This window comes from Pleurodeles waltl, chromosome 5 (genome assembly GCF_031143425.1).
Source record: "Pleurodeles waltl isolate 20211129_DDA chromosome 5, aPleWal1.hap1.20221129, whole genome shotgun sequence".
Taxonomy (NCBI): Eukaryota; Metazoa; Chordata; class Amphibia; order Caudata; family Salamandridae; genus Pleurodeles; species Pleurodeles waltl.
The window spans coordinates 978,234,440-978,260,165 of record NC_090444.1 but is presented as its reverse complement, the minus strand read 5'-3'; the positions used below and the strand labels follow the sequence as shown (position 1 = coordinate 978,260,165).

Genomic DNA, 25,726 nt, shown 5'->3' with positions numbered 1-25,726 from the left:
GCTATACTACTGTAGTCACACAGCACTTACACACATGAAAACACCACAAAGTATTACAAAAATAAAGGTACTTTATTTTAGTAACACAAATACTGAAATACTATGTAGGCAATACGCTACCAGCAGGTGAGTAAACACACTATTATATACACCTTAGTAATCAGGAACGGGCATAGAAAGCAATAGAAAACAGTGAAATAACAGTAAACAATAGGGACCCTAAGGGGAGACAAAACCATATTAAAAAAAAATGGAATGTGAAGATCAGACCACCACCCAGGCAAGTGAAATCTTTAGAGGGGAGCTGGAGGAACTAGGAACCCCAAAAGATAAGTACCAGCGTGTGCCCTGCGACCAGGAGAGAAGAGGTAAGTACCTGGATTTTCCCAAACCCACAGAGAAACTTTGTCAAAGGACTGTGCAAGACCCAAACAAGACTGCAAGAAATGGAAGATGGATCCAGACAGAAGAAAACCTGCAAATGAAGGGAACCAAGTCCAATTCCAGTTGGAGTGTCCGGTTGGGGCAGGAGCCACTGCCCACCCTTCTGGAGATGCCGGACCAGGTCGACAGTGCATACCAGGAGTCAGCTATGCAGCACAGGAGCAGAGGAAGAGTTCCAGAAGTGATGAGGTTGATGTGCCACATCGGAAGGAGAGTTGCAGTCCATCAGTAATGTGGAAAAACCACCAACACGCCTTGGCAAAGGCATGAGTTGAAGAAGAGAAGTTGGAGAGCTGCTGGAGACCAGGAAGGTCCGAGGGGACTCAACCCAAGGAGGGGAGTCCCAGGCGACCCCAGCAGTCAGGAGAACAAGAAGTCGTGGATGCAGCCCCACAGACAACTCGGAGGCAGCAGACACAGGAGTCGCAGTGAGGCCCACGCGGCACACCTGGAAAGGGATTCTGCATTGCTGGAGCAGCAGACAAGAGACCATGTATTGCAGAGAAGAGTGCTGGAGGCTGGGGCTACAATAAGCATTCGGATCTCTTGAAAGAAGAGCCAAGAAGCCTTGGTAGCTGCAAGAGTCGCAGTGCACAGGGGTACCGTCCTGCAAGGAGAGGCAAAGACTCACCACCTCCAAAGTTGGGCAGCTGGTAGAGGGGACAAAGGGGACCACTCAAGACCAACACCTGTGTTGCTGTATCCATGCAGAGTTGCAGGAGAGAGGACCCAGGGAGCTGGTCGTCATTGCAGTTGGTTCCTGCGGATGCAGGGGAGTGACTCCTTCACTCCACAGTAGATTCCTTCTTGCTTCTTGGTGCAAACTGAAGACTCCCTGAAAGAATGCACAGCTGGGGAAATGTTGCAGTTGCTGGAAGAAGCCGGAGAAACAATGTTGCAGAGTGGAGTCGTCACTGGAGCTGCAGTGTTTAGGTTCATGTGGACTCCAATTACAGTTCCAGTGGCCAGAAGTCGTAGTAAACATTGCAGAGGTGTCTTACTGGAATCTTGCATGTTAAATCTGAGGACCCACCAAAGAAGGAGTCCTACATAGCCCTAAAAGGGGGATTGGTCACTCTATCTGGAGGGGGCTGTGACGTCACCTGCCTGACCTGGCCGCTCAGATACTCCCAGAGGCCTCTGCCCACCTTGGATTCAAGATGGCAGAATCAAGTGTCCAACTGGAGGAGCTCTGTGCACCACTCCTGGGGTGGAGATGGACATGGGAGAGGTAACTCCCCTTTCCATTGTCCAGTTTCACACCAGAGAAAGATGGGTTTATCCAAGGAGGGCACCAAATGTGCCCTTCAAAGCATACCAGTGGCTTGGGGAGGCTACCCCTCCCAAGCCATGTAACACACATTTCCAAAGGAATAGAGTATTGCCTTCCTCTCCAAAGGAAATCCTTTGTTCTGCCTTCCTGGGCTTGAGCTGTTCAAGCAGCAGGAGAGCAAAAACCCATCTATAGGATGTCAGCATCTCGGGCTGCCCCAGAAAACCCTGCAAACTAATAGGAGCAAAGCTGGGGGTCCTCTATGGAGTCCCCAGAGTGCATGGAATCATATAACCAATACTGGCAACAGTATTGGGGTATGATTCCAACATGTTTGATGCCAAACAAGTATAGGTTCGGAGTTACCATTATGTAGCTGGACATAGGTAGTGACCTATGTCCAGTACACAGCTAAAATGGCTTCCCCACACTCACAGGGTCCATGAAAAAGGAGCTGAAGTTTGTGGGGGCACCTCTGCTCATGCAGTGACGCCCTCACACACAGGTACTTGCACCCTGCCCTCTGGGCTAGAAGGGCCTGCCATTGGGGTGACTTACAGTGACCCGGTGTAGTGACCTGTTAGTGAGAGGGTGCATGCACCTTTTCACGGAGGCTGCAAACACATTATACCTGGATACCCATGGGTGGCATAATACATATTGCAGCCCATGGGGAACCACTGGTGCCCCAATGCCCTGGGTACCATAAACTAGGGACTTACAGGGGAGCACCAGTGTGCCAAATGTGGGGCATGTGTGAAGTCCCAAGCAACCAAATCTTCCTACAAGTAGCATTGAATTTACATGTCTTGGGCACCTCTGGTGCACTTTACTAGGGACTTACTAGTAAATCCAATACGCCAATCAGGGATAAACCAATCACCAATACAATTTACACAGGGAGCACATGCACTTTAGCACTGATCAGCAGTGGTAAAGTGCGCAGAGACAATAAACCAGCAAAAACAAAGTCCAGCATACCATTAAAACAAGAGGTCAGAAGGCAAGAAGACAGGAAACACGCCAAAGATGCCAGGTCTAACATGGCTGTTTACATATTTCTGTACTTAAGCTATAAAACGCTTTGAAGAAAGGACTGTTAAAGATAGTATTGCATTGGATTGGCCTTTTTAAGTGCAAATTGTTAATTATATGTTTGCCCACAACATATTTATTTAAGTTGTCTTGATCACTGTGCCCTGCTTCCGGTTCAGGTTCAAATAAAAGAGTTAGGTTCATGCAATGGGATTCACATTGCACAGTGTATGTTACGTTGTGTTGTGTTTTTTTTTAAACTATATCAGATGTGGAAGGCTTAAGTCCATGGCACTTGTTGCTGAATGCCAATGTTTTCCAGTCTGTGGTCTCAGGAATATAGAACAATCTGAGGTGAAAGCTTGAACAAGATTTCCCTCATGTCTATTCTGGACTTGGCCTCAAATCTTGTCACTGCCTCTTAAAGTGTGCTTTTGAAAAAGTGGTATTGTCAAGGTGTTGGATGATTCAGGGACATGCTGTATGTTCTGGATTTGAAATTGTTTCCATTATTTGTAACTTTGTGTACAAAGCAACTGTATTCAGATTTTTTGGCGGTTTAATGTTTCATGAGAGTGCAGAGACATTATTCCACCCCATCTCTCTATATCAGGCTTATCTCTGCGCTCATCAATATCTCTAAGTCTGATCCACTTGATTACTGGAATCTCTAAGTATAGCTCGTGGCAGCCATTCAAAATGGCAATATTGTTTCTCAAACCACCGTTCTACCTTAGAACAGTGAGGCAAACTGTTACATATCATAGTACTGACAGCATATTTTATTTAGCCTGTTTTTTAGTGTCAACACCTTGTATTTTCACCTTTTTTCAAGGATAGAGCATTGAACATGTTTCAGTTATGCATACTATATTTTCTTGTTAAGTTAATACCTTTTCCCCTACATTATGTTGTAGTTTGTTTTGTTTCATTCAAGCTTGCACATTTTCTAATAGCCAATTAAAACATTTTGATCTTCTCCAGCTCATGCACTCATATTATACACAAATAACTGCCATGAGTGTTTCGTTGAAATGAATACTGTGCCTCTTTTATGTTGATTGTGAACCACCTGCAGTTATATATTACGCTCAGTGGTTCATTTTCCTACCAACCAGGGACTTGTACAAATCTCTGCCTGATAAGGAAGACAACAGAGTTACCCCTCTCATCGTTTCCCCATCCCTTGGGTCTGTAGAGACCTCAGGCAGGCAGGAGAAGATGGTGGACTCTCAACCGCCATTCAGTAGCCCCCTCCGGGTCTCTGAAGACCCAGGAAGGTGTGGATTAGCATCTGCTACAGCATTTGCTTCAAGCCTTGGTTTTAACTGCTCTGGGGTCGGAAATCCTGGATTTCAAATCTGTGCTATCTCTCATGACTACCATGTACCATGGAGTAAAAGCATACAATTAGATGCTGGGCTTAGATTAACCAGGTACTCCTGGTCTAAGATAAATCTTTTAAATGTGGGATTGAAGGGGCTTTCTTTTACATGCTACCCTACCACCTCCAAAAGATTGTTCCTTCTTGCAGAGGCTTTTACTGTTCTATGCTCAGGATGATGAACTTAAGTGTTTTTATTCATGCCGTCCTGTGTTTTAAATCATACGTCCAACATATGTTCCTTAGAGGTAAAGTATTGCTATTTTTATGAGCTTGTTTGGAACTGTTTTCGAGATCCATTGCATCACTCTTTATTTCCAGGACAAAGATACAGAGGTTAGTCCGTTTTTCCAAGAATTATCATAATCAAAGTATTTGCATTAAGCTTGTGTGTTGATTGCAGGGGAGTGGCAGAGGAGAACCAGTGACATTCTGCACAATAGTGAACATTTCAACATTTTTAGTTGACTCAAGATACCTCTACTTAACGTGTAAACTACTTTTAAAGTAATTTGCCATGAACTTTCCCTGCATTGTTTAGGACTAGGACAATCTACATTTTTTCTTCCTTTAGTTTTTTCCATTTTTAATATTTCTTTTTAAATTATGGTGAGTGTGATGTACTGTTTTTTTTCTTTGCTGGGCTGCTTTATGCTCTTGTGTGGGTGATGGATACGCGTTTACGTAAAATTTCACTTATGTTTGTCCTAGGGTGTATGCACCTACTCCCTGTAGAGATGGAAGGTGTCAGTTTTAAGTTATCTTTTTCTTTCTGATGTGGGTCTTAAGTAAATCACACGTACACCATTTGCTTACATAATACCCTTCCAAAACAGAGTCCTGTTATTCTATTGTTCATCTTTAAGGCGTAGCCAGATATATAATATCCCTATAATACATGGAATTCTGTAATCCCTGTATAAATGCCAGTCTTTAATTTCTTTTTAATCAGCGACTTGTGACACACCCAGTCACCAATTAAAAAGAAAATACGTCAGAACTCGACTATTAGAATTCATTACAGTCGAGTTCTGATGTCACAATGCTTGCTGTCAGCGCCAAGAACTGCGGTGCAAGGCAGATCAGGTCACGGAGCATAATTGAAGTAGCTGTTTAAAGCAGCGAAATTAGAATGTTGCCTTTCTTTCCTTTTCTCTATTTTTCTAGCTTTCAGTGAATGACAAAAAAGGAGGACATTTATTTTTTCCACTCCTTAGGTAGTTAGAGAAGAGCTATAATCTTTCTGCATGTTTCTACACATTCCGAGCTACTGCAGCTTTTATTTTCTTTTTTTAATAACTGACAAGTATTGAACTGATTCTAATACCTGTTTGGCCTCGTTTTTCTCTTTGGTTATGGGGCTCCCCAGTGACTTCTGATATCCCTACAATGTATGGAAAGGGGTACTTTATCCCATACATAATAGTGTCATGTGTTAGGTGTTTTTTTGAGGAATTTGAGGTGCCATTGGTAACAGCATGCTTTTTAGTTTTCTGATTTCTACCAGAGGTCGCTTGAAAGGAGAAACAGTGTGGGTAGTAAATCTTTTTTTTACTTCTTCTTTAAAGTGTGGCAACTACAGAGCCGATAAGTAGATAATGTGATATTGGTTCTATGTACAATCAATGAATATCCTATCCGAAGATACTGTTTCTGATGAATCTCTTTTGTCAAACCACTTATGACACATTTTTCACCTAGAACAGCTTTTACCAGGTCGACAAAACCTACCTGGTGAAAGCCATTTTCGGAGATATAATAATTCATTTACTTCAGGTTTGAGTTTCTCCTCCATCTTAAAGGGGATTACAACCATCCCAACACCTTGACACCATTGGCGCTTCAAGATTCCCTTTTTTTTCAAAAGTTTTTTTCAAACGTGGCTACACCTCTTCAGTTATAAATCTTTAACACTTCCTCCTACCATCAGACTCTCTTAAGCCCCTCCAGCTTACCCTGTCCCACCCTATAGTTGCTTTTCCCCACAATTGCCTCGCTCTCTTCTTTTTTGCTTCCTGTTTCGCAGTCCTCTTTTTCCCTTTTGGACACGGTAAACCTTAAAAAAGGATACTGCAGCCTTTTCTTTAACAAAAAAACTAAAAATCTTTTATTATTGTAATAGAAATTGTAATTGTTTTACCCAGACCCAGGAATTTATCGTGAGCCAGGAATCCTTTTCCACCAAAATTATCTATTTTTGTATAAAAATTATTTCGTTGTAATGACCTTTCTCAAAAATGGAGTTTCGTCAACCTGATTCCGTCTGGCTGACATTGTTCATTTTGGAATTTCAGCATCATGATGGAATGCCATTATGTTATGTTATTTGTTTAATGTGTACTTCACTTCTACCATTTGCATGGTCGTATAGCAAGAAATCGGGGTGCTCCGCTCAGTTCCAGGATTCCTGCTGACCAGATTAAAAGTCGTTTTAAAAAAATCTATTATTAGGTTATGTTTTATATTGTTTAGCCATGGCTTATTGGATAGTGGGCAGTAAGGTTAGAATAGATCAATTTATTTTTCACTAATGTTCATTTGGTATTGTTAAGTTAGTAGGCACTGTCATGAACAGAATGTTATTCCATAGATTCAAATTGAGGATAAAGTAGCGAAATAAATTCAGCAAAGGCTCAGGTTATGACTGCAGGCCTAAATTCCATTTCCTGTGGAAAAAGGAGTTCGTGCATCTATCGGCATTAGCAGTGATGAGGTAATTACCGCTCCTCGTGTAATTTTCCACTAACTAATTTTGTCTGGTGAAACCTGACAAATTGTATCAGGGGAAAATGCCAGGAAAAGAGCCACAATATGAGCAAATTGGTGCTGTAAACACTGCATTCACATGTTATGTCTAATTTCGTTGCCCATAAATTGAATGTGAGATTTTTTTTGCACCAAGTAAATTCTACACCCAGTGGTGTCTGTATTTACCAGGTACATGAAATAACAGACACCCATCCTTCCAACTCATGATCAGGGCCACAGTGTTTACTGTTTTTATTCAGATGTGGTATTGTAATTTCAATGTCAGAATGTAGTCTGAAAAAAATATCATGTCATATAGTCTACAAGAAAATCTCTGCATTGGAGTTAATATCTCTCAATTTGAGTTAATAGTAAAAAATCTACACCCAAAAGGTTAATACTTTCTGTAAATGATATTTATGACACGCTGTTTGAGACAGAATGATTTTCAGACATACAATCTTTGCGATGCATTAAAGTGGTAGGGTAGTTTTCTACCTCATTCAATCTGTTGCTCTCTATGAATAAGTGCACTTCCTGAATACTTGTGGAAAAATCTCTTTGTTATTTTGATTGCCTATCTCCTGGGACATGGCATTCATCTGTACTCTGCGGTGAAGTGCTCAGTGTCAGACCAGCACCCTTTCTTGCTTGAGACTGGATCATTGAGAGTCTGGCATAGGGATTAAAACACAAGTCAACACTACCTCATGAGTGTATGTGAAGCAACCCACACGTTACAGTGGCTGTTCCTGCCTGCTAGGAAGTCTCTCGTTTTAGTTTGTTATGGAAAATAAATTGTTGTTAACTGTAATGGTTGTTTTATCCAGTGGCATAACAAAACTTGAGGGGGCCCCCCTTCACAGTGCATGGCGGGTCCCCTCTCAACCCAGTCAGGAGCTCTAAGGCCAAGGGCCCGCCATACATGCACAGTGTACTGTGCTGCGGGGGCCCCCAGGAACTCGGGCCCGCACCATGAGGGCTACGGGGGGCTAATGTTACTCCACTGGTTTTATCAAATAGATGGTGAAGCCAACTCTCGCATAATTCATTCTGAGCTCTGTAGACTATTTTTCAGGTCAGAGACATCCCTTATTAAGTTCCCTTCTTGTTTTAACCAGTTATATGACAGAATATTGTAAAACAACAATTGTGCGACTTAAAAATAGCACTGCAAATGATGGTTTATAAAACATTGTTCCAGTGGGAGTAGATTTTCTACTATTGATTCCAATGGGGCAGCTTTTTTGAAGACGATATTTTGGACGCAACATTTATCTCAGAGGATATTCTGCCAATGATCTTCTGACACCGAACCGCTTGACCACTATTGAGACACACAAGGAGAGATGCTAAAGTATAAAAATGACCTGGTGCACTCTGTGACTCTTCAATGAGCAGTTCCATAAAAAGCTTCCCATCTATTTCATTGGGAAACTCATAATAAGCATCTAAGCGTCTTGCTGTAAACCCAGTTTAAGGTGTGAGATTCACTGCTCTTGATGGATGCAACCTGGACAGTACAAGCACTACATACATCAACAAGGTCAATGTTTTCTCCAACATAGTAGTGTTCAGTAAGCAAATATACGTGAACATAAAGACCTCTAGCATACTCCAAAGTTGTGCTGTAATTGCAATTATACGGTGCTTACTACCCCTTATGAGGCTTTGGGGCGCTTTACGGGTGGGTAGCATGCTTGCCTTTTCTTACAGTTCATACAGTCCTCAACTGTGATGCCGAACTTTGTCATGTTAAATTATTTTGTGTGTGTTGTACAATATCTGCAAGCCATGTATACTTAGCTGGAGTCCTTCAACAAAATCCCAAGCCAGGAAGAATATTATATTTGATTAATACTTTCAAAATTACTTTATTCTTGCTTAGTTCTCTTGGTTTTATTTTTCATCCTCAACAGTATGTGAGATTTGTAAAATGTCTCTTTTGTTGTCTGTTGGAAAGTTTTTTGGCTGTTTTAGTGAAATATCTTCCAGCTCACAGCAGAACAAAATTAAATCCAGAGTTCTGTTTCCTTTCACCTAAAACCACCATTGTATAGGCCGCTTCAATTTCATTTTTTTCTTGAATGCTTTCCAGTTAATTTATGCCATTCTCTAATGAAAACAACCGTTATGCTTACAGTTAAGAGCCACAGCCAGATAGCATGACTCACGATTTTGTATGTTTTAAAAGAATAGCCTTATTTTTCATTCACTTGGGATTGCAATTTCTTTCTGATAAACTTGCATTCTCAGTTATTTCCATACACTAGATTTACATTGGTAAATATCTGAAGTTTAATCAATGAATTTTGACAAGGTCGTGTCCTCGCCCCGTGCTTTTTTTAAATTCCTTTATAAGAATTAACTGATCTTTCAAAATGTGTCTCTAATGCAAATAGATTGAGTAGAACAGTTATAAAAACTTTGTTATTTGAAGACGCTGTTTATTTGTTTTAAGAGACACCCATGTGGCTAAGAAATCTGCTCATATGTTTTACTCCATTTTGCTCAGATCATGGTTTGACTACTAACAATTGGGTTGAGCTCACAAATTCTATACTTTATGGTCCAAAGCTGGTGGAATTTGTGAGAAAAATTATATCAGCTTTAAAGCTATGGTGACAAGGAGCCAACATCATTTAGCGATTCATAAATAAAACAAAAAACACTGGTAAAGCCAGTAGGTCTGGACCTGGCAAACATGCCATTTTTATTTTGTTCATATGCCTATGCAATAGGTACTGCAAGTGTTAAATTAATAAAAACGTACAAATACCACTGCCATCAGCTGGGGTCCAATGCTATCAAAAAATAAAAAAAAGTAGAAAGGAAAGGAAATTAGAATAAAGTTTGGCCCACCAGCCTTAGCACTGAAGTTGGCTAATTTTTAGGCAGATGTGCAGAGGTGTGTTAGCAAAATGCTGTCACACACAGTGAAGAGAGCAAATGGCTGAAGTGGGCTGGCCCATTGTCCCATGCTCCATGGTGTGGTTGGTGGAAACAACATTTGAATGACACTTACACTGACTGAATAGACTCATACTCTCCATCTTAACAAGACACCCAACACAAGAAACAAGTTCTCTGCCTACATGAACGAAGTCGCTAACTGGATCAAAGCCAACTGTCTCAAGCTCAACACCAATAAGACAGAAGTAGCGATCTTCCACAAGAATATCTCACTATGAAACTCCAACTGGTGGTTACCATACTCTGACCCATGTCAACACCGTCACTACATCCTGCTTCCAGATCCTGGAGATGCTGAGGAAGATCTTCAAATGGCTCCCAAGCAGCACTAGAAAAACTGTCACTTGTACCTTAGTCACTAGCAAGTTGGACTATGGAAACACCCTCTACAACGGGATCACCAAGCAACTCACTAAAAGACCACAAACCTTTCAGAACACTGCAGTCAAACTCATCCCTCAACCTCCTACACAGAACTCACAGCACACCTCATAAATAGAACCAGATTAGGAGTACTGGAACTCTCCTACATTTCTCTTTAAGTGTGGAACGGTTTTCAGCCAACATCAGAGCCTCCTCCTCTGTTTTTTAATTCCTCAAGAAGCTGAAGACCTGGCTTACAATTAACTAATCTGTTATAGGCAGGGCTAGGCACACATGCTGAGTGCCAGGATACCCTCAAGGGTGATAGTGTGCTTTACAAATACACATAAGATAACATAAGAAGAGAGTTGACAGAGAAAACCTGTGTATTCACAAATTATTTGGAAAACATGAGACTGGTGATACAGCTAAAATTATCTCTAGGCCAAACCTAATAGTAGTCACATCGTCTTGAGGCCACAGTTATAAATTCAACAAATTTTGATTTTCCTTGCTTTATACCTTGTTGAATTTAATGTCCTGTTTTTAATGGTATGAACGTTTATGTCTTCAAAGCAGATGCAGATTTATTTCAAATGGCCTCCTACCATTTCCTTTTCATATTCATGCTTTTTCTTTCTGTGATTGATGCAATTGAAGTTATATATTTATATGGCATGGCACTGAAAATACATTGTCTCTAGATTTTGAGTGACTTACTCCTGGACCGAAAGTCTGTAATTGGAAGCGGTTGAAAGAACTAGATTGCGATCAAGTTGACAAAGTGGAGGACGCCATCTCATTCTCTCAGGGTCACTGTAATCACAAATCTGAGAGCTATGAGAGTTTGTGATCACTTTAAGAGGAGATAGATATTTAAGGATGTCTGCAAGAGCGAGAGAGAGAGAGAAAGAGTAGGAGCTTGACTTATGTCCTCAGATGTGTTGGATTATAATTTAAGTGAAGTATACTGGTGCTAAGCTGTGCTGTAGGCACATAAGCTTGATACATACATCTAGGAAGTTTAATTGGGAGCGAACTCATAAACAGTCAATCAATCAAGTTGATTTGGTATGTTTCATGGTTTCAGTGTAGCTGCAAGGCATGCAGCATACTTGTTACCATTTGCAAATGTCTTGTAGATTTGAGGGGGGAAGTTTGCAAACACAGTTGTATGACCCAGTTAGCTATTAATAAAGTGCCTCATAACTTGAACTCTCTCATTTTTAGTGTGGATGAGAGTATTTTTCTTAGCATCTTAATGTCAAAATTGCAATCAGTTTATTTGATTGTTTAAAATAAGGTTCTTGTTTAGGGTGATGCATAAGATCCTAGCACGTGTATTAGATTACATGGTGCTACCAGGTAATGGAGACCTGAAAATAAAGCAGATCCTCCTTTCAGAATTTTGGAGGTAGGGTCACGGGCCACTAGAAGACCCCTTTCTTATAAATGCCTCATATAGACATCCAACAGTTTGAATTTTTGAGTCTTTTTTTAGAAAGAGTTGGGTAATATATGCTTATGGAATAGTTAATGGGTAAGATTAAATTATGAGGACCTGGGGTCTTTTGGTATGTAATTGGAAGAAAACAGAAGTTAGAAATAATCTAAAACTAAACTGTGAAAAAGGTGCTTACTAGACACTGATTGAATAAAAAAAAAAACAGACATTGAGCTAGAGATATCTTTCATAGGCGTATTTCTATGAACATAAAGAAAGTGTGTATGGGCGTTTAATTCCAACACACAAGTAGCAGTAAGTCAATTTATCCTGTCAAATTGGATTGAAGTGGTCAATAGTCCATCAGGTGGCATATCATGACCTATGTACTTCAGAAATAAATACATTTCACAAATACTAGCATGAATCACAAACTACTATTGAATGCTGGAAGACAGCTGAATTGAAACCTCAATGGACTTTCATTTTAGGCAGGAGTTCCATACCACCTGGACTATTGCTGGATAACCAACCAAGACAGGGAGCGTGAGTTTTATTAGGAGAAAATGAGTCACTGCAAATAGATTAATATCCAAATTAGAACATAAGGACGGTATTAAGGCCTCAATGAGTAGCCCAGTGAGCCTCCACCTCTGTACAGGTCGCTAGGAGCATGTTTTGTAAAAGGCTGAGCCCGTTTTCTTTAATGGAGTTGGGAGGTAAAAAATTAGTTCACCCTGTTTTGTGGCCTCTTCATATTCTTGATGGCAGGAGTGGTAAGCTGAATCAATTTCACCACATTTATTAGGAACAACATACCTCTAAAGTCTCATATCAAGCCCGGGGGTAGCCATGTAGGAAAACAAGTGCTCTATCTTTCTTAGATTCACTTGTGGTGACTTGTTGCTTATTATCCATGATTCGTATTTTGGAAAGCTTAGGGTTTCAGAATCAATTTTGCATGGTAGGTTGGACATTGACATAACTCATGCCTCTATCACCACATTATATTCACGAGGTGTGCTCACTTAAATAAATGGAAGGCCAAATCATTTCTCTGCTTACATTGACCCCATCTCTTCCTCATCGATCACTTTCTATAGGTTTTGTTGTTAATTAATGCTGTGTTATTGCTGTTAGATAGCAAATTATCAGTCATTAGTATGGCATTGCAGCACATTTCTACAGTCCAGATTGTGACTTAACAAATGTTATAATTGCAGGCCAAGACCTCACTTGAAGTTGTGGAGATGAGCCGTCAATATTGCTCTGTATCCTCATCCCATCTCTGCAATATTTTGCAACCCTTGTCTCCTCTTCCCTCTCCGTTCATAGACTTCACTGCATCTCCTCTTCCTACTACCAATCTCTGCTTCAGTTCCCCTGCATTGGAATGTAGCATGACATTCTGGGCAAATCTTCAGACCAGTCATTAAACAAATCTTGTCTCAGTAATAGATCCGCAATTATCTGAACCATTGTCATCAGGATAAGGAAATATTGTTATTTTGAGGCATTGTACACCTTTGTTGACTTGGTGTTGTGAGATGGCAAGAAATAATGTTGATGTTGACTTATGCATTGTGCTACCAGTCTCTTCAGAGCTATGCATGCAAATGCATCTGGTGTAAAGGAGTATCTGCCCTTTCCACCTGGAAACTTCAAACAGGTGTAGTGATGCAAAAAAAAAGAGCTCTGTTAATATGATCATTTGACCATTTCGTGGATGTGTGCAGCAATCAAAGCACAGCATATAGGGCTCATTGCCTAATATTGTGTAGAAGTCCTTTGCAGTTCAACGTATTTGTCCCTCTGGAAACAGTCATTCCAAATGACATTTACAAACATTTTGCAGTATTTTATAGCAGAAATAAGCTTTTTCTTAAATTATAGATATAAGATTCCAAAAGAGACAAAGATAAGGCCAGTGATTCCCATTTTCTGAACAGATATTTAGTTTAGGAATAATGTAAGAGCTTGGGAACATGGTCAATGGTGGAAAGGATTAAGACCAGCATTGTTGCTGCCTCATTGCTCTTCTAAGTTTAAGGAGTGTCTGTTTTTAAACAATTATAAATATGGATATGTTCAATAAATACCTTTAAAAAGGTGTTCCTATAATAATAGATGTCTTGACTGTGAAGGAGGGACACTTAAACAGGCTACGCAAGAAATGTAACTTAAGAATTCGATAAATACCCAATCTATTTATATCCTGTCCAGAGACCTGTCATATTGTGCTTATAAACTCACACATGACTCACATCTATTTATAAAGACTCATCAAGATGGCCACCAAATGACTGAAATGTAACCTAGATAATAAGGATGTGGGCGAAGCTCAAAGAAACTATGTACGGTGTTGGGATAAAGCCAAAAACAATGCCAAGCCTAAGTCACCAAAATAGGCAATTGTATAATGATTGAATAGTATGTAATTATAGTATCCCCAGATCATTTCCAGTCTAAAGAGTGCATGTGCTTTACTGTGTAGCGAGAGAGCTCACTTCCTTTTCGAACATATGTCATAACACTGAGGGACAAAATATGGTCCTGCGACAATATTGTATCCAGAATATCAGTTATCATAATACTACCTATATATAGATAAATATAATTATCATTCTTAACTCCACATCTATGAACATATATATTGTCATGGTCCCTGGATGTGGCTATAAAAGCAGTAAACCTATACTGAAATGTACACTTACCTTCATGATACAGTGCTAGTCAGTAATCTGGTTACGGACCGATACTTAAAATTTGGATCTGTGGTAGTGCACCATATAGACTGGTCCAGCGATACAGAGCAATATGAATACATACTTTTGACAAATCGTACCTAAGTAGATCTTCTTTCCTACTATAAAAACATAGAATTACAAGATAGGTAAAATTCCACAAATCGAGATTTTCGTTTCCTGGGACCAGAACCCCTTCAATCACTGTGGTTAGCCTGTCATTGTCTGCTGATGCTTTAATTACAAATCCAAAGAATGACTAGCTGTGATGTAAAGGCACCTCACTTTATTATTTGAGTTTTGTATTATTAGGTTCTAAAATGCATGTGGTTAAATGGTACATCCCGTAACACGTTGTACTGCTTGTCAGTGCACGCTGTGCAGAGCTGGAAACAACTGTGATGTTTTGACTACAAAAATGCCACTGGGCAAACGAAACCAGCTCTTTACCATATTGATTATAACAGCTATATAGCCTACATCATGGCTTTCCCTCTGGTTATACTAACTCTGCCTGCTTTTTGGAAGTCGTGGTTTTCACTGACCACCCATTGGCCCCGCTGTTCCTATAGGAACTCCAAAGGCCCCAGTCCTCTCCTTTTTCCAGTGCTTAACTTGTTTTGCTGGTTTCAGGAGGAAGACACCAGAACTCATTTTTTGGAGGGGCAGGATTTATTATTTATCGTGGTCAAACGTTGACCTAAATTAAAAAAGAGAAAGGCAGGAAACTGGGAGAACCTGAAAGAAGCGAAATATAGGGGACAGTTACAAATGGAGACAGCAGTCATTAATGACCTGAAAGCAGTGCTTAATTTGAGAATAACTGTGGGCTTTTTGCACATATTCCTATGCTTTTATTTCACATTCCGCACTGCCTTTGTTATGTTGTTAGGTTATACAGATTTGTCGCAATGATTGTCACCCTGGAGATTATCCTAGCTCTCTACTTTGACAGTTCTTCCAGTGTACAGTAATTATTTATTGCAAAAAATTAAAAAGGATTTGCAGCTGAAAACGTCAGTTTACAGACAGAAATAGCTTTTTTAAACCTTCCAGGGACCCACAAATGGATTCCTGGTGGATGGAAATGTATTTATTATTGCAGAGTTCTCTGTCACAAGTGCAGTGGTAAATCCCACTCAAGGGTTGGAAAGTGGGTGAGACAAAGCATGCTTGCTTGTGGGCATTCCAAACCTCCTTTTTGACCCCTTCCCCCACTGTAAATGGCTGGCTATATACTCTAGCTAAGAGTTAGCGTTACTAATTGTTAAGCATGACAATGGGAACTGGTCACCCACATATTTGATGGGGGCGTAGAGGAAAAGCTTTCTCCTAGCGGAAAAATGCTTTCCACACTGTTTAAAAAAAGAAGCAAAAAACACCTGTGCATATCCACAGGAGGCTGCATTCCACCTACGTGGAGTTCTACTCTCTGTAGTACTCTGCATAGTGGGAGAAGAAGCTCTTGGGAGGTGCCCCATGATATTCCAAGTAGTACACTTGAAAGCCTGTGCCTTGGGAATGTTTGCGAGTGGCAAAATGTAATAAATCTGCACCCACACGCAAGTTTACTTCTACAGGCGAAGATTTACTCCTTTTTGGTAAATAAGGCCTCAGTGTCTATTTTTCTGCATTGAAAAATAATTACAGAGAAGAAAACTGTTTTGTTTCTGTCAATATGTGTAAAACTTACCAACAGAAAACAAAGAGCCTTAATTATAATTCATTTTACCATTAGAGAGATGTCAGACTGCCAACCTGCTCAGGAGGTGCTAGGTTCTTTTGTTGGTTCTTGAAGGACCCACGCAGCATGAGCCATCATTGAGAGCTCCAAGGAACTCCTTGGTAGTACTCCATCCTCTTTTGTAACTGTGGCGTGTCGCTTCTGATATGTACACTGATGACTGAATAACATGCTCCATTTCTGGTTCTTGTCTCCTCTGTTGTTCTCCAGTAGAGAGTGGAAGAGAAAACAGATCTGAGGCAGTTACCACGGATTTTACAGAAGGAAAACTGCAGCAGTGGTTGGAATGTGTCAACGTTTTTATTCTGATCCAGTTGACATCTTTCACTCCATGAATATCTGCCTAGCTTAGCAGAGAAAGCTCAAACACCCTAAGGGGGAGGTCCACCAAGGGACAGCACTAATTTCTAAGAATTGCATCACAGGCCGTAATGACAGTTATAAAACTGGATGTGACCTCATTCTGGACTCCCCAAGAGGAACAGAGATCAAACGTCCCCCTCCCAACAAGAGCTTCTGACATTTTGCCATCGAGTGATGGTCCTGAAGCCGTGCCTTGGGATGATTTCATCCTTTATGACATCAGCATGGTCACCTCATAATGGTTTGATTTATGCAACTCGATGTAGGACCATAGATGCAACCTTGGGCCTTATTTATAGTTTGTCGGATGGGATACCCTGTTACAAATGTGGTGGGTACCCAGTCCATCGTATTACGAGCACATTGTGCCATATCAGTTGAAATACAGCAGATGGACCACTTTTATGTTGCAGCATCTCATCCACCAAGCTCTAAACATGTCCCTTAGCCTCCACCTTTATATTTGCTCCCACTGTGATTACACTTGCATATGTATCATTGGCTTTTATGCCCGAAGCTCTTGCCACTTTATGGACGAATACATGTATCATCTTCTCTGTGAAGCAATACACACTTAATTTACTATAAAAACTTGTGCAACAGGTCTTACCCAAGGCAACTTTTTTTTAAGTTCTTTGAAACTACCTCTCCAGCTGCATGTGCTTGTTCCTTTAGTGAGACAGACATGAGATGATTCAAAATGTACCCTCCTTACCAGGGGTAAATAAATTCATTCTGATGTTTATTCATTATGAAACAAAATTCAGGTTAGCTATTGGAAAATAATAAGCTTTCTTCTTGGAAAGCTCAATGTTTGCACCTACATAAAAAATATTTTGTGGATGTTATAGTGCATTATGCTAAATAAACCGAATCCTGTCCATCCCACTGGCCCCCTCACATATTTACGTTTTCAATGTCTTCATCATGGGTCTCCTGCTTAAATCTATGAGCAAGTTCCACATTGAGAAGAACGAAGAATTATTTAGGGGGCCCAAATCATGTGTCTTGTACTTAAATTGCTGTGCGGACTATCTTTAAAGTGGGTTGACCTCATGTCAACTCATCAGATTTCTAGCATTGACACCCCACAACAGAATATGATTCCGCACTGTATGATAGAGACGTATTGGCAGACAGTAATTCTCAAGGCCCATCCTCTGACCATTCACCTTGTGGTAGACTTTAAAAAGTAAAGGAAATAAATTACTCCTTCATCCATTCTGCCAAGCATATGGGCTGGTTCCCTCCTATTACATGCTGCACGTATTTCTTCCATTCCTGCTGCCTCTTTTCCTGTGATCTAGTGCAGATGCAAGGAAGCATGAGTACTAAAAAAAAAAGCATATACATGAAAATTAAGTGTGTTTTGAAATCTGAAGCCTCGTCAAGAAACAAAATGAGCATCAGATAATTTTCAGCGTCAGAGAAAGAATTAAGAACACACGTGAGTTGCATCAGTTTTTCTTGTTTAAGTTGTAAGATGAATTTTTTGGGCAGAAGATAAAGTACATTCTTCTTTAGTTTATCATTAACTTCCGGTCTATTAATGTTTGATGACATTTTTAAACTGAAACCACAAAAATATACACATTGGAGTAGATGAACTTTGGGAAATTGAGTGATGTGAAACTAAGGAGTTGGAGCCTCACACGCAATCCCAACGGGAAACCAAAATTAGCCGCAGCAAACATTTTCAGACCAGCCCCATTCTGCAGGAAGCAAAAAAACGAAAATGGAGCCTTGAGAGCATGGATTGATCGTGGCAGCCATACTGCTCTGAAAGAAGACTGGAAAATTGCAGAGTTGCAGAATGGCTAGTATAGTCCTGGTCACAATTTAATGTATACAGTGCAAGCATCCTAGGCTACGCTCGGGAAGTGTTGTGTTGCCTCAGTTGTTCCTGAACTTTGTACCAGTGTCTGAGTTCCAGGATAGAGTATAGGGTGCTGATGTGCCCATACGGCAGCCCGATGCCTTCTTGTGTGTGAGGAACAAAATGGCTGCATGCCAAGAGGAGTGGTTCCGGGTCAGACACTTAAGTAAACACTTGGAGGTGTTTTCGTTATTTCATTTAAAGCAAACAACAATTTCAGTTAATTCAATTGTGGTGACGTAAGTAGCACCCTCTTCACAAGTGTAATAAAACAAGTAAAAAAATCTCTCTCAAAATGCATACCATTTTCGACGAGAATAGATATGTGAATGGGTGTGTTTGCTAGTCAAGCTGATGGTCTCCACGGAGTTTGAAGAGATTCAGGGCCATATTTATACTTTTACACGCAAAACTGCGTTAGTGCAGTTCTGCGTGCAAAAGTATAGCGCCGGCTAGCGCCATTCCCGGACGCCGGCCGGACGCCATATTTATGGAGTGGCACTTGTGCCCTGTTAGTGTCCTTGTAAAGGACGCTAACCAGGTGGGGGAGGCGTAGGGGAAACTGGAGCTTGTGCGCCGAATTATGACACTACACTGTTTACAGGCAAAAAAAATGCCTCTAAGCAGTGTAACGCCATTTCCTGGCGCAACCCCCATGGACCTGGCTCCTGTCTTAGTAAAGACAGGAGCCATGCCCACCATCCCAGTGGCCATGCCCAGGGGTGATGGTGGTTGGGGCCAGTGCCATGCAGGGGGCCCCAAGTCAGGGCCCCAAGCGGGAAAAAAAATTATGTATACTTACCGGGTCTTATCTGGGATGGGTCCCCATCCTGTGGTGTCCCTCTGGTGTGGGTGGAGGTGTCCCCGGGGCAAGGGAAGGGCACCAGTGGGCACTTTCCATGGTCTCTGACCATGGAAAAAGGCCCACAGGTCCCCCAATGCCTGCCCATATCCAGGCGTTAAATAATGGCACTAAGCAAGCTTAGCGCCATTTTTTAAGGCCCCCATCCCTCCATGCTTGAATTTAGCACAGGGGGATAAATATGGTGTCAAGTCCATATTGTCAATTTCTGTACAGGAATGCCGACCTTGCATCTCATTGACGCGATGTAGATTTTCACGTCCAGAATATGATGTTAACTCCATATCTTTGGTGCCACAGTTTAAATACGGAGTTAGGTTTGCGCTGAATAAGCATAAAAAAATGACACTAATTCAGCGCAAGCAGGGTATAAATATGCCCTTCAGACTCCCAAATCGAAGGACCTGGGATGGAATGCACCTGGGTTTTCGGTTATCATAAGCAGATAGGAAACAAGTGTCTTTTCAGTTCAATGAAAGGTTGGGGCAGGTTAGTGAACTCAGACACCCATTGTTAAACAGAGGCACCTTTCAGCTCACCTGCAGATCACTGTTTGCTCCTCCTCGATGCCTACTGTCTTTCAGTCACTATTAGAGTGCACTTTGTAGGTTTGTCTCGGATAGAGTGTTACATTTTTTTGGGTTGTAATGAATAACATTTTACTATATTTCCATTTTTATAGTGATTAGTTTGTGAAAGCTTGTTAACATTGGTTATAAGTAACACTCCACACGCCACCCAGTAATATTTTCATGGCACTTTCAGACACCCGGGCAGTAGTTCAAAGGATACTAACAGCTAGCTTCAGCAACAGGCAGTCATTAACATCGCAGTGCAAACACAAAAACTGGAAATCGGAAACAGAAAAATTGACCATGATGCTGCCAGAACGAAATCGCAATTTCCATGTTTTTAATTTTGAAAATGATCAAGGGTGAAGCTATCAGTAGTGCAGCAGGTACAGTGACAGTGAGGTCCACGAGAATTAAGGGGCTCATTGCACACCAATTGTGGCACTTTTTTACCACCTAACCAAGGATCAGGGGGACTCATGTCCCTTATTTGCATTAGGTTCCATGGCACACTTGCTTCCCTCTAATGCAGGTGTCTCCAGCAAGTAGCTCGAGAGCTACCAGTAGCTCTCCAGTACCCTGTGAGTTGCTCTCCTGTGTGCAGCTCTAGTTACTACAATAGAAGCTTTTGTTTGGTTGGATTATTGCATGTATACCAAAATTAAAAATCATTTATTCAGAATGAAAATGTGTGTATTTTCACTACTCATTAGGTGTTGTTTGGAGAATAATGGTTGAATATTCAAAATGTATTCAAACTATTATTTGAATTGGAGAGATGTATTACTTACATTATTACCTTGGTGCCAGGGACATTGCAGTTACCTTTGTTATGTATTACCTATTTCGAGATATTCAAATTGATAATGCTTTTTTACTTTACTGCTGGCAATCCTGCCTAATGCACTGATGTGATTACTGCTGACAATCGTGAAGGTGGGGGAGGATTGCCACTGAACATAAGTAGCTCTTATTACAGATTAGGCTTGCGACCCCTGCTCTACCGACCTTTCTAAACACCTGTTGCTGTCACAGGTTGTGGAAGCACAAGGACACTAAATCTGCCCCTGTGAAGCTTGTACCTAATAAACACTTCCAATATGTGGTCTGGTATCTCACCATTTCCAAATTTCCACCTCCACATCTGATGGATTTTGATGGGCTCACTCAGTTGTCCGCAGTCAGTCAGATGTTGCTTCTGTCTCCTGATAGGTGGCATCATGGCAAACTTTCTTGAATGCGACCTGATTTATCGTTTGTTTATCCACATGCAAGTTCATCAAAGGCTACGCTGACAAGATTGGAATAAAACGATGCTTCATTGTTCTTGCCTGTGATAGCATTACCAGGCTATTTCTAAACTGGTAGATGGCCCACGAAACAGAGTAGTAAAGGGACAAAACACAACGCCCCTGAAATCAATGTACAATATACTTTGTTCAGCTTTTTCTTTCACGCGATTCGTCCTGTACGGACCTTCTTTAACTTCACTTCTCTCCAGGAGAATGATCGAAGAACTCTTGCAGTACATAAAAATACAGAGGGCTAGTGCTCGAAACCTCCACAGCGTATGTCAGAAATCATGGCTCAAGAATTTGACATGTATGCATTTTTCTATTTGTGGTGTTTTCAGTGGAACAGTAGTGGGGCTGAAATAGAAGTTGTCAGCTATTTCCGCCTCTGGATATAATTTCCAACCTATCCCTACTTGCGCACATCAGTTTCTTGTAAAAGTAAACGTTTCCAGCTTTGCAGCTCTGCTTCTCTCACCTCTTGAATCCCCCACGCTTGACCTTGACCTCTGGCTACAGATGGTTTCCAGCTGATTTCCGCAATGGATGTATGAGATTAAAGGGCTCATTTGTACATGTTAGCACACTACTCATTGCAATCATGGCATCCATTGCAGAACTGGCTGACCTTTCTGAGACTTCACCAATGGAGAGAAATAAACATGGTCCACTGAAGATAATTAAACGAAGGCCACTGCAGAGAAGAGCCATAGGCCACTGGAAAGAGGTAAAGATAGACCCCGGGGAGAAGTAAACACAGACCATGGGAGGGAAGTAATTGTAGGCCAGTGGAGAAAAGAAACCATGTGCCACTGCAGAGAAGTAAACATAGTCCACTTGAGAGAAGCAAACATTTGCATAGCCCTAAGGAAGAGATCCTTCCTGGCTGATCATGGTTCTTTGGCATTTGTGAGTATAATTTTCAGATTTTGTCAATTCCAAATATTACTTTTCACTTGTACACATCAGACCATTTAGATCTTTGGGTTTAACCTAGGTGTGCACTTGGCCCCTGTCAAAAGATTTCTGACTAATTATAAAGCGCAATCTGTCATAACACTGATGAATTACACCCAGTAATAAATTTCTTTCAGAGTTCTGGTCTAATGCTTTGAGTTGATTACGCCACTCGGCGATTCTCCAAATTACAAAAAAGCAAAAATAAAAGCTTGCCAAAGAATAGACAAATTTAAAGAGCAAGTCTCTGTGTTGCACCTGCACCAGTTGTCATTTGTATGTGAGTCGTTGTATTTCCTTATCAACTTGGAGTTTGCACTCTGACATCAAGGCTGATAGCGTACTTTTCACATTCGTCTCTTACGGACAATGTGGAGCCTTCTCATCAGAGCACACCTCAATGCTGCATTCCTTATTCCTGTTGTCACAGGCACCACAGTGCCCACAAGTGTCTCTCGATTAAACATTGATGGCTGATTCATGAACATTGCTCTCTTCCTGATTAGACTTCCCTTCTCTGAAACTATTCGTGTATTCATTAAGGAGTGCCCCACATCTGTTCCTGAATGAGAAGAACTGTGTGCATGGACACAAGATTTGCTGCTCACTCTGTTATTATACAGGGAGTGCAGAATTATTAGGCAAGTTGTATTTTTGAGGATTAATTTTATTATTGAACAACAACCATGTTCTCAATGAACCCAAAAAACTCATTAATATCAAAGCTGAATATTTTTGGAAGTAGTTTTTAGTTTGTTTTTAGTTTTAGCTATGTTAGGGGGATATCTGTGTGTGCAGGTGACTATTACTGTGCATAATTATTAGGCAACTTAACAAAAAACAAATATATACCCATTTCAATTATTTATTATTACCAGTGAAACCAATATAACATCTCAACATTCACAAATATACATTTCTGACATTCAAAAACAAAACAAAAACAAATCAGTGACCAATATAGCCACCTTTCTTTGCAAGGACACTCAAAAGCCTGCCATCCATGGATTCTGTCAGTGTTTTGATCTGTTCACCATCAACATTGCGTGCAGCAGCAACCACAGCCTCCCAGACACTGTTCAGAGAGGTGTACTGTTTTCCCTCCTTGTAAATCTCACATTTGATGATGGACCACAGGTTCTCAATGGGGTTCAGATCAGGTGAACAAGGAGGCCATGTCATTAGATTTCCTTCTTTTATACCCTTTCTTGCCAGCCACGCTGTGGAGTACTTGGACGCGTGTGATGGAGCATTGTCCTGCATGAGAATCATGTTTTTCTTGAAGGATGCAGACTTCTTCCTGTACCACTGCTTGAAGAAGGTGTCTTCCAGGAACTGGCAGTAGGACTGGGAGTTGAGCTTGACTCCATCCTCAACCCGAAAAGGCCCCACAAGCTCATCTTTGATGATACCAGCCCAAACCAGTACTCCACCTCCACCTTGCTGGCGTCTGAGTCGGACTGGAGCTCTCTGCCCTTTACCAATCCAGCCACGGGCCCATCCATCTGGCCCATCAAGACTCACTCTCATTTCATCAGTCCATAAAACCTTAGAAAAATCAGTCTTGAGATATTTCTTGGCCCAGTCTTGACGTTTCAGCTTGTGTGTCTTGTTCAGTGGTGGTCGTCTTTCAGCCTTTCTTACCTTGGCCATGTCTCTGAGTATTGCACACCTTGTGCTTTTGGGCACTCCAGTGATGTTGCAGCTCTGAAATATGGCCAAACTGGTGGCAAGTGGCATCGTGGCAGCTGCACGCTTGACTTTTCTCAGTTCATGGGCAGTTATTTTGCGCCTTGGTTTTTCCACACGCTTCTTGCGACCCTGTTGACTATTTTGAATGAAACGCTTGATTGTTCGATGATCACGCTTCAGAAGCTTTGCAATTTTAAGAGTGCTGCATCCCTCTGCAAGATATCTCACTATTTTTGACTTTTCTGAGCCTGTCAAGTCCTTCTTTTGACCCATTTTGCCAAAGGAAAGGAAGTTGCCTAATAATTATGCACACCTGATATAGGGTGTTGATGTCATTAGACCACACCCCTTCTCATTACAGAGATGCACATCACCTAATATGCTTAATTGGTAGTAGGCTTTCGAGCCTATACAGCTTGGAGTAAGACAACATGCATAAAGAGGATGATGTGGTCAAAATACTCATTTGCCTAATAATTCTGCACTCCCTGTATTATCTCATTGACATTTGTATAGCATACAGTCTGTCAATGGCACGGCATCTCATATTTTGCACTATGCAGTTTAATAATTTTATTTGTGTAGTAGCCTCACCAATACCATCACAACATCTTCACAAAAATTAGGCAATATTGAGTGTCTTGTTCCTTGCCCTTTTGTTTTCAATCAAGCTTTGAGCAGAGCTGGAAGACTTCGAGGACAGCGTCAGTTAGTTACACAAATTAAACCCCAGGGACAGAGTCACAAAGGTAAGTGTGTGTAATAAAGTTGCGAATGCGGAGTCTCTGCACTGTGGCCAAGACTCCGCAGAGAACTCCAGCGTGGAGATTCTGCCCCAAGTGATGAGACTTCACCATGAGTGTAGAGACTCTGCACTTGTAACTTTACTTCACGTAAATACCTTTGTGAATCGGGCCATATGTCGTTATCTGTTACCTGCCTAAAATCTTCACATTTACCTCCCTTCAGAGATGTATCACTGCACACCCTGGAGAGAAATGTTCAGTGAGATCATTCCACAAAAGCTGTGAAAATGTTATCAGATGTTTTCTGACCTCCAAAGAAAAGTGGCATCGCATGAACTTTGACATCACGCACAATTGATTGTTTCTTTATTGAAAACACAAGGTCATTGCTTGCTTATAAATGCGGAAGAGTAATTGGAGCAATTTAGTAGCTTCTTAAATCACATTAAAAGTAATAGTTTAGATGACTAGTTAAGGTTGCTAAATGGTCCACAGTGGTGGCAAGCAGCAATATATATGCAGCAATTAGAACCCACAAAGACCCCAACATGCCTGTCATTGGAACAATTGTAAGTAATGCCGTTTATTGTTCAAATGAGGGCATCTGAATATATTGACCAGGACTTGCAAGGTTTCCTTGACAAGAGAGTAATTGATCTCAGTTGCAAGAATGACACGGTGGGACTGTGGCATTCTGATGAACACCACTTGACTAAAATGGATACTGTGACTTCGGGATATCCAGTAATTTTAACAATATTCCCCTTGGGATGAACACTCAAAACTCAAATCTTTCCACACATCCAAGCTACATTCAAGGCCACTTATCATAATAGGGTACCACAAGGATTGAGAAAAATAAATATGATTTGAATAATACGTATATAAACGGTCTAAAAATATATGTATTTTCTTTTCTGTGTGCTCAGCATCCAAATATCGTTGATAAGTTAAAAACACATGTACCCCACAAAAACTTCTGCTAAAGCAATACTCAGGACATGTAAAAACTAAGTCGCCCTATTTTCAAACAAAACAATAACAGTAAGCACACAAAAGGAAGGTATATATATTGTATACTGTTTATATATGTATTATTAAAATCATGGAAAGTTTAGGCCTTGAATGTATCTTGGATGTGTGGCTTGATTTGAGTTTGGAGCGTTCTTCCCAAGGGGAATCGTGTTCAGATTTACTGCTTATTAGTATCCTGC

The 25,726-nt window shown here is 40.9% G+C and overlaps 1 protein-coding gene across 3 annotated transcripts in view; it reads left to right on the top strand.

The window, feature by feature from the left end:
• ADGRG6 (adhesion G protein-coupled receptor G6) overlaps positions 1-25,726 on the top strand; it is a 513,628-nt gene that overhangs the window by 80,605 nt on the left and 407,297 nt on the right. The gene's annotated exons all lie outside the window — the stretch shown is intronic.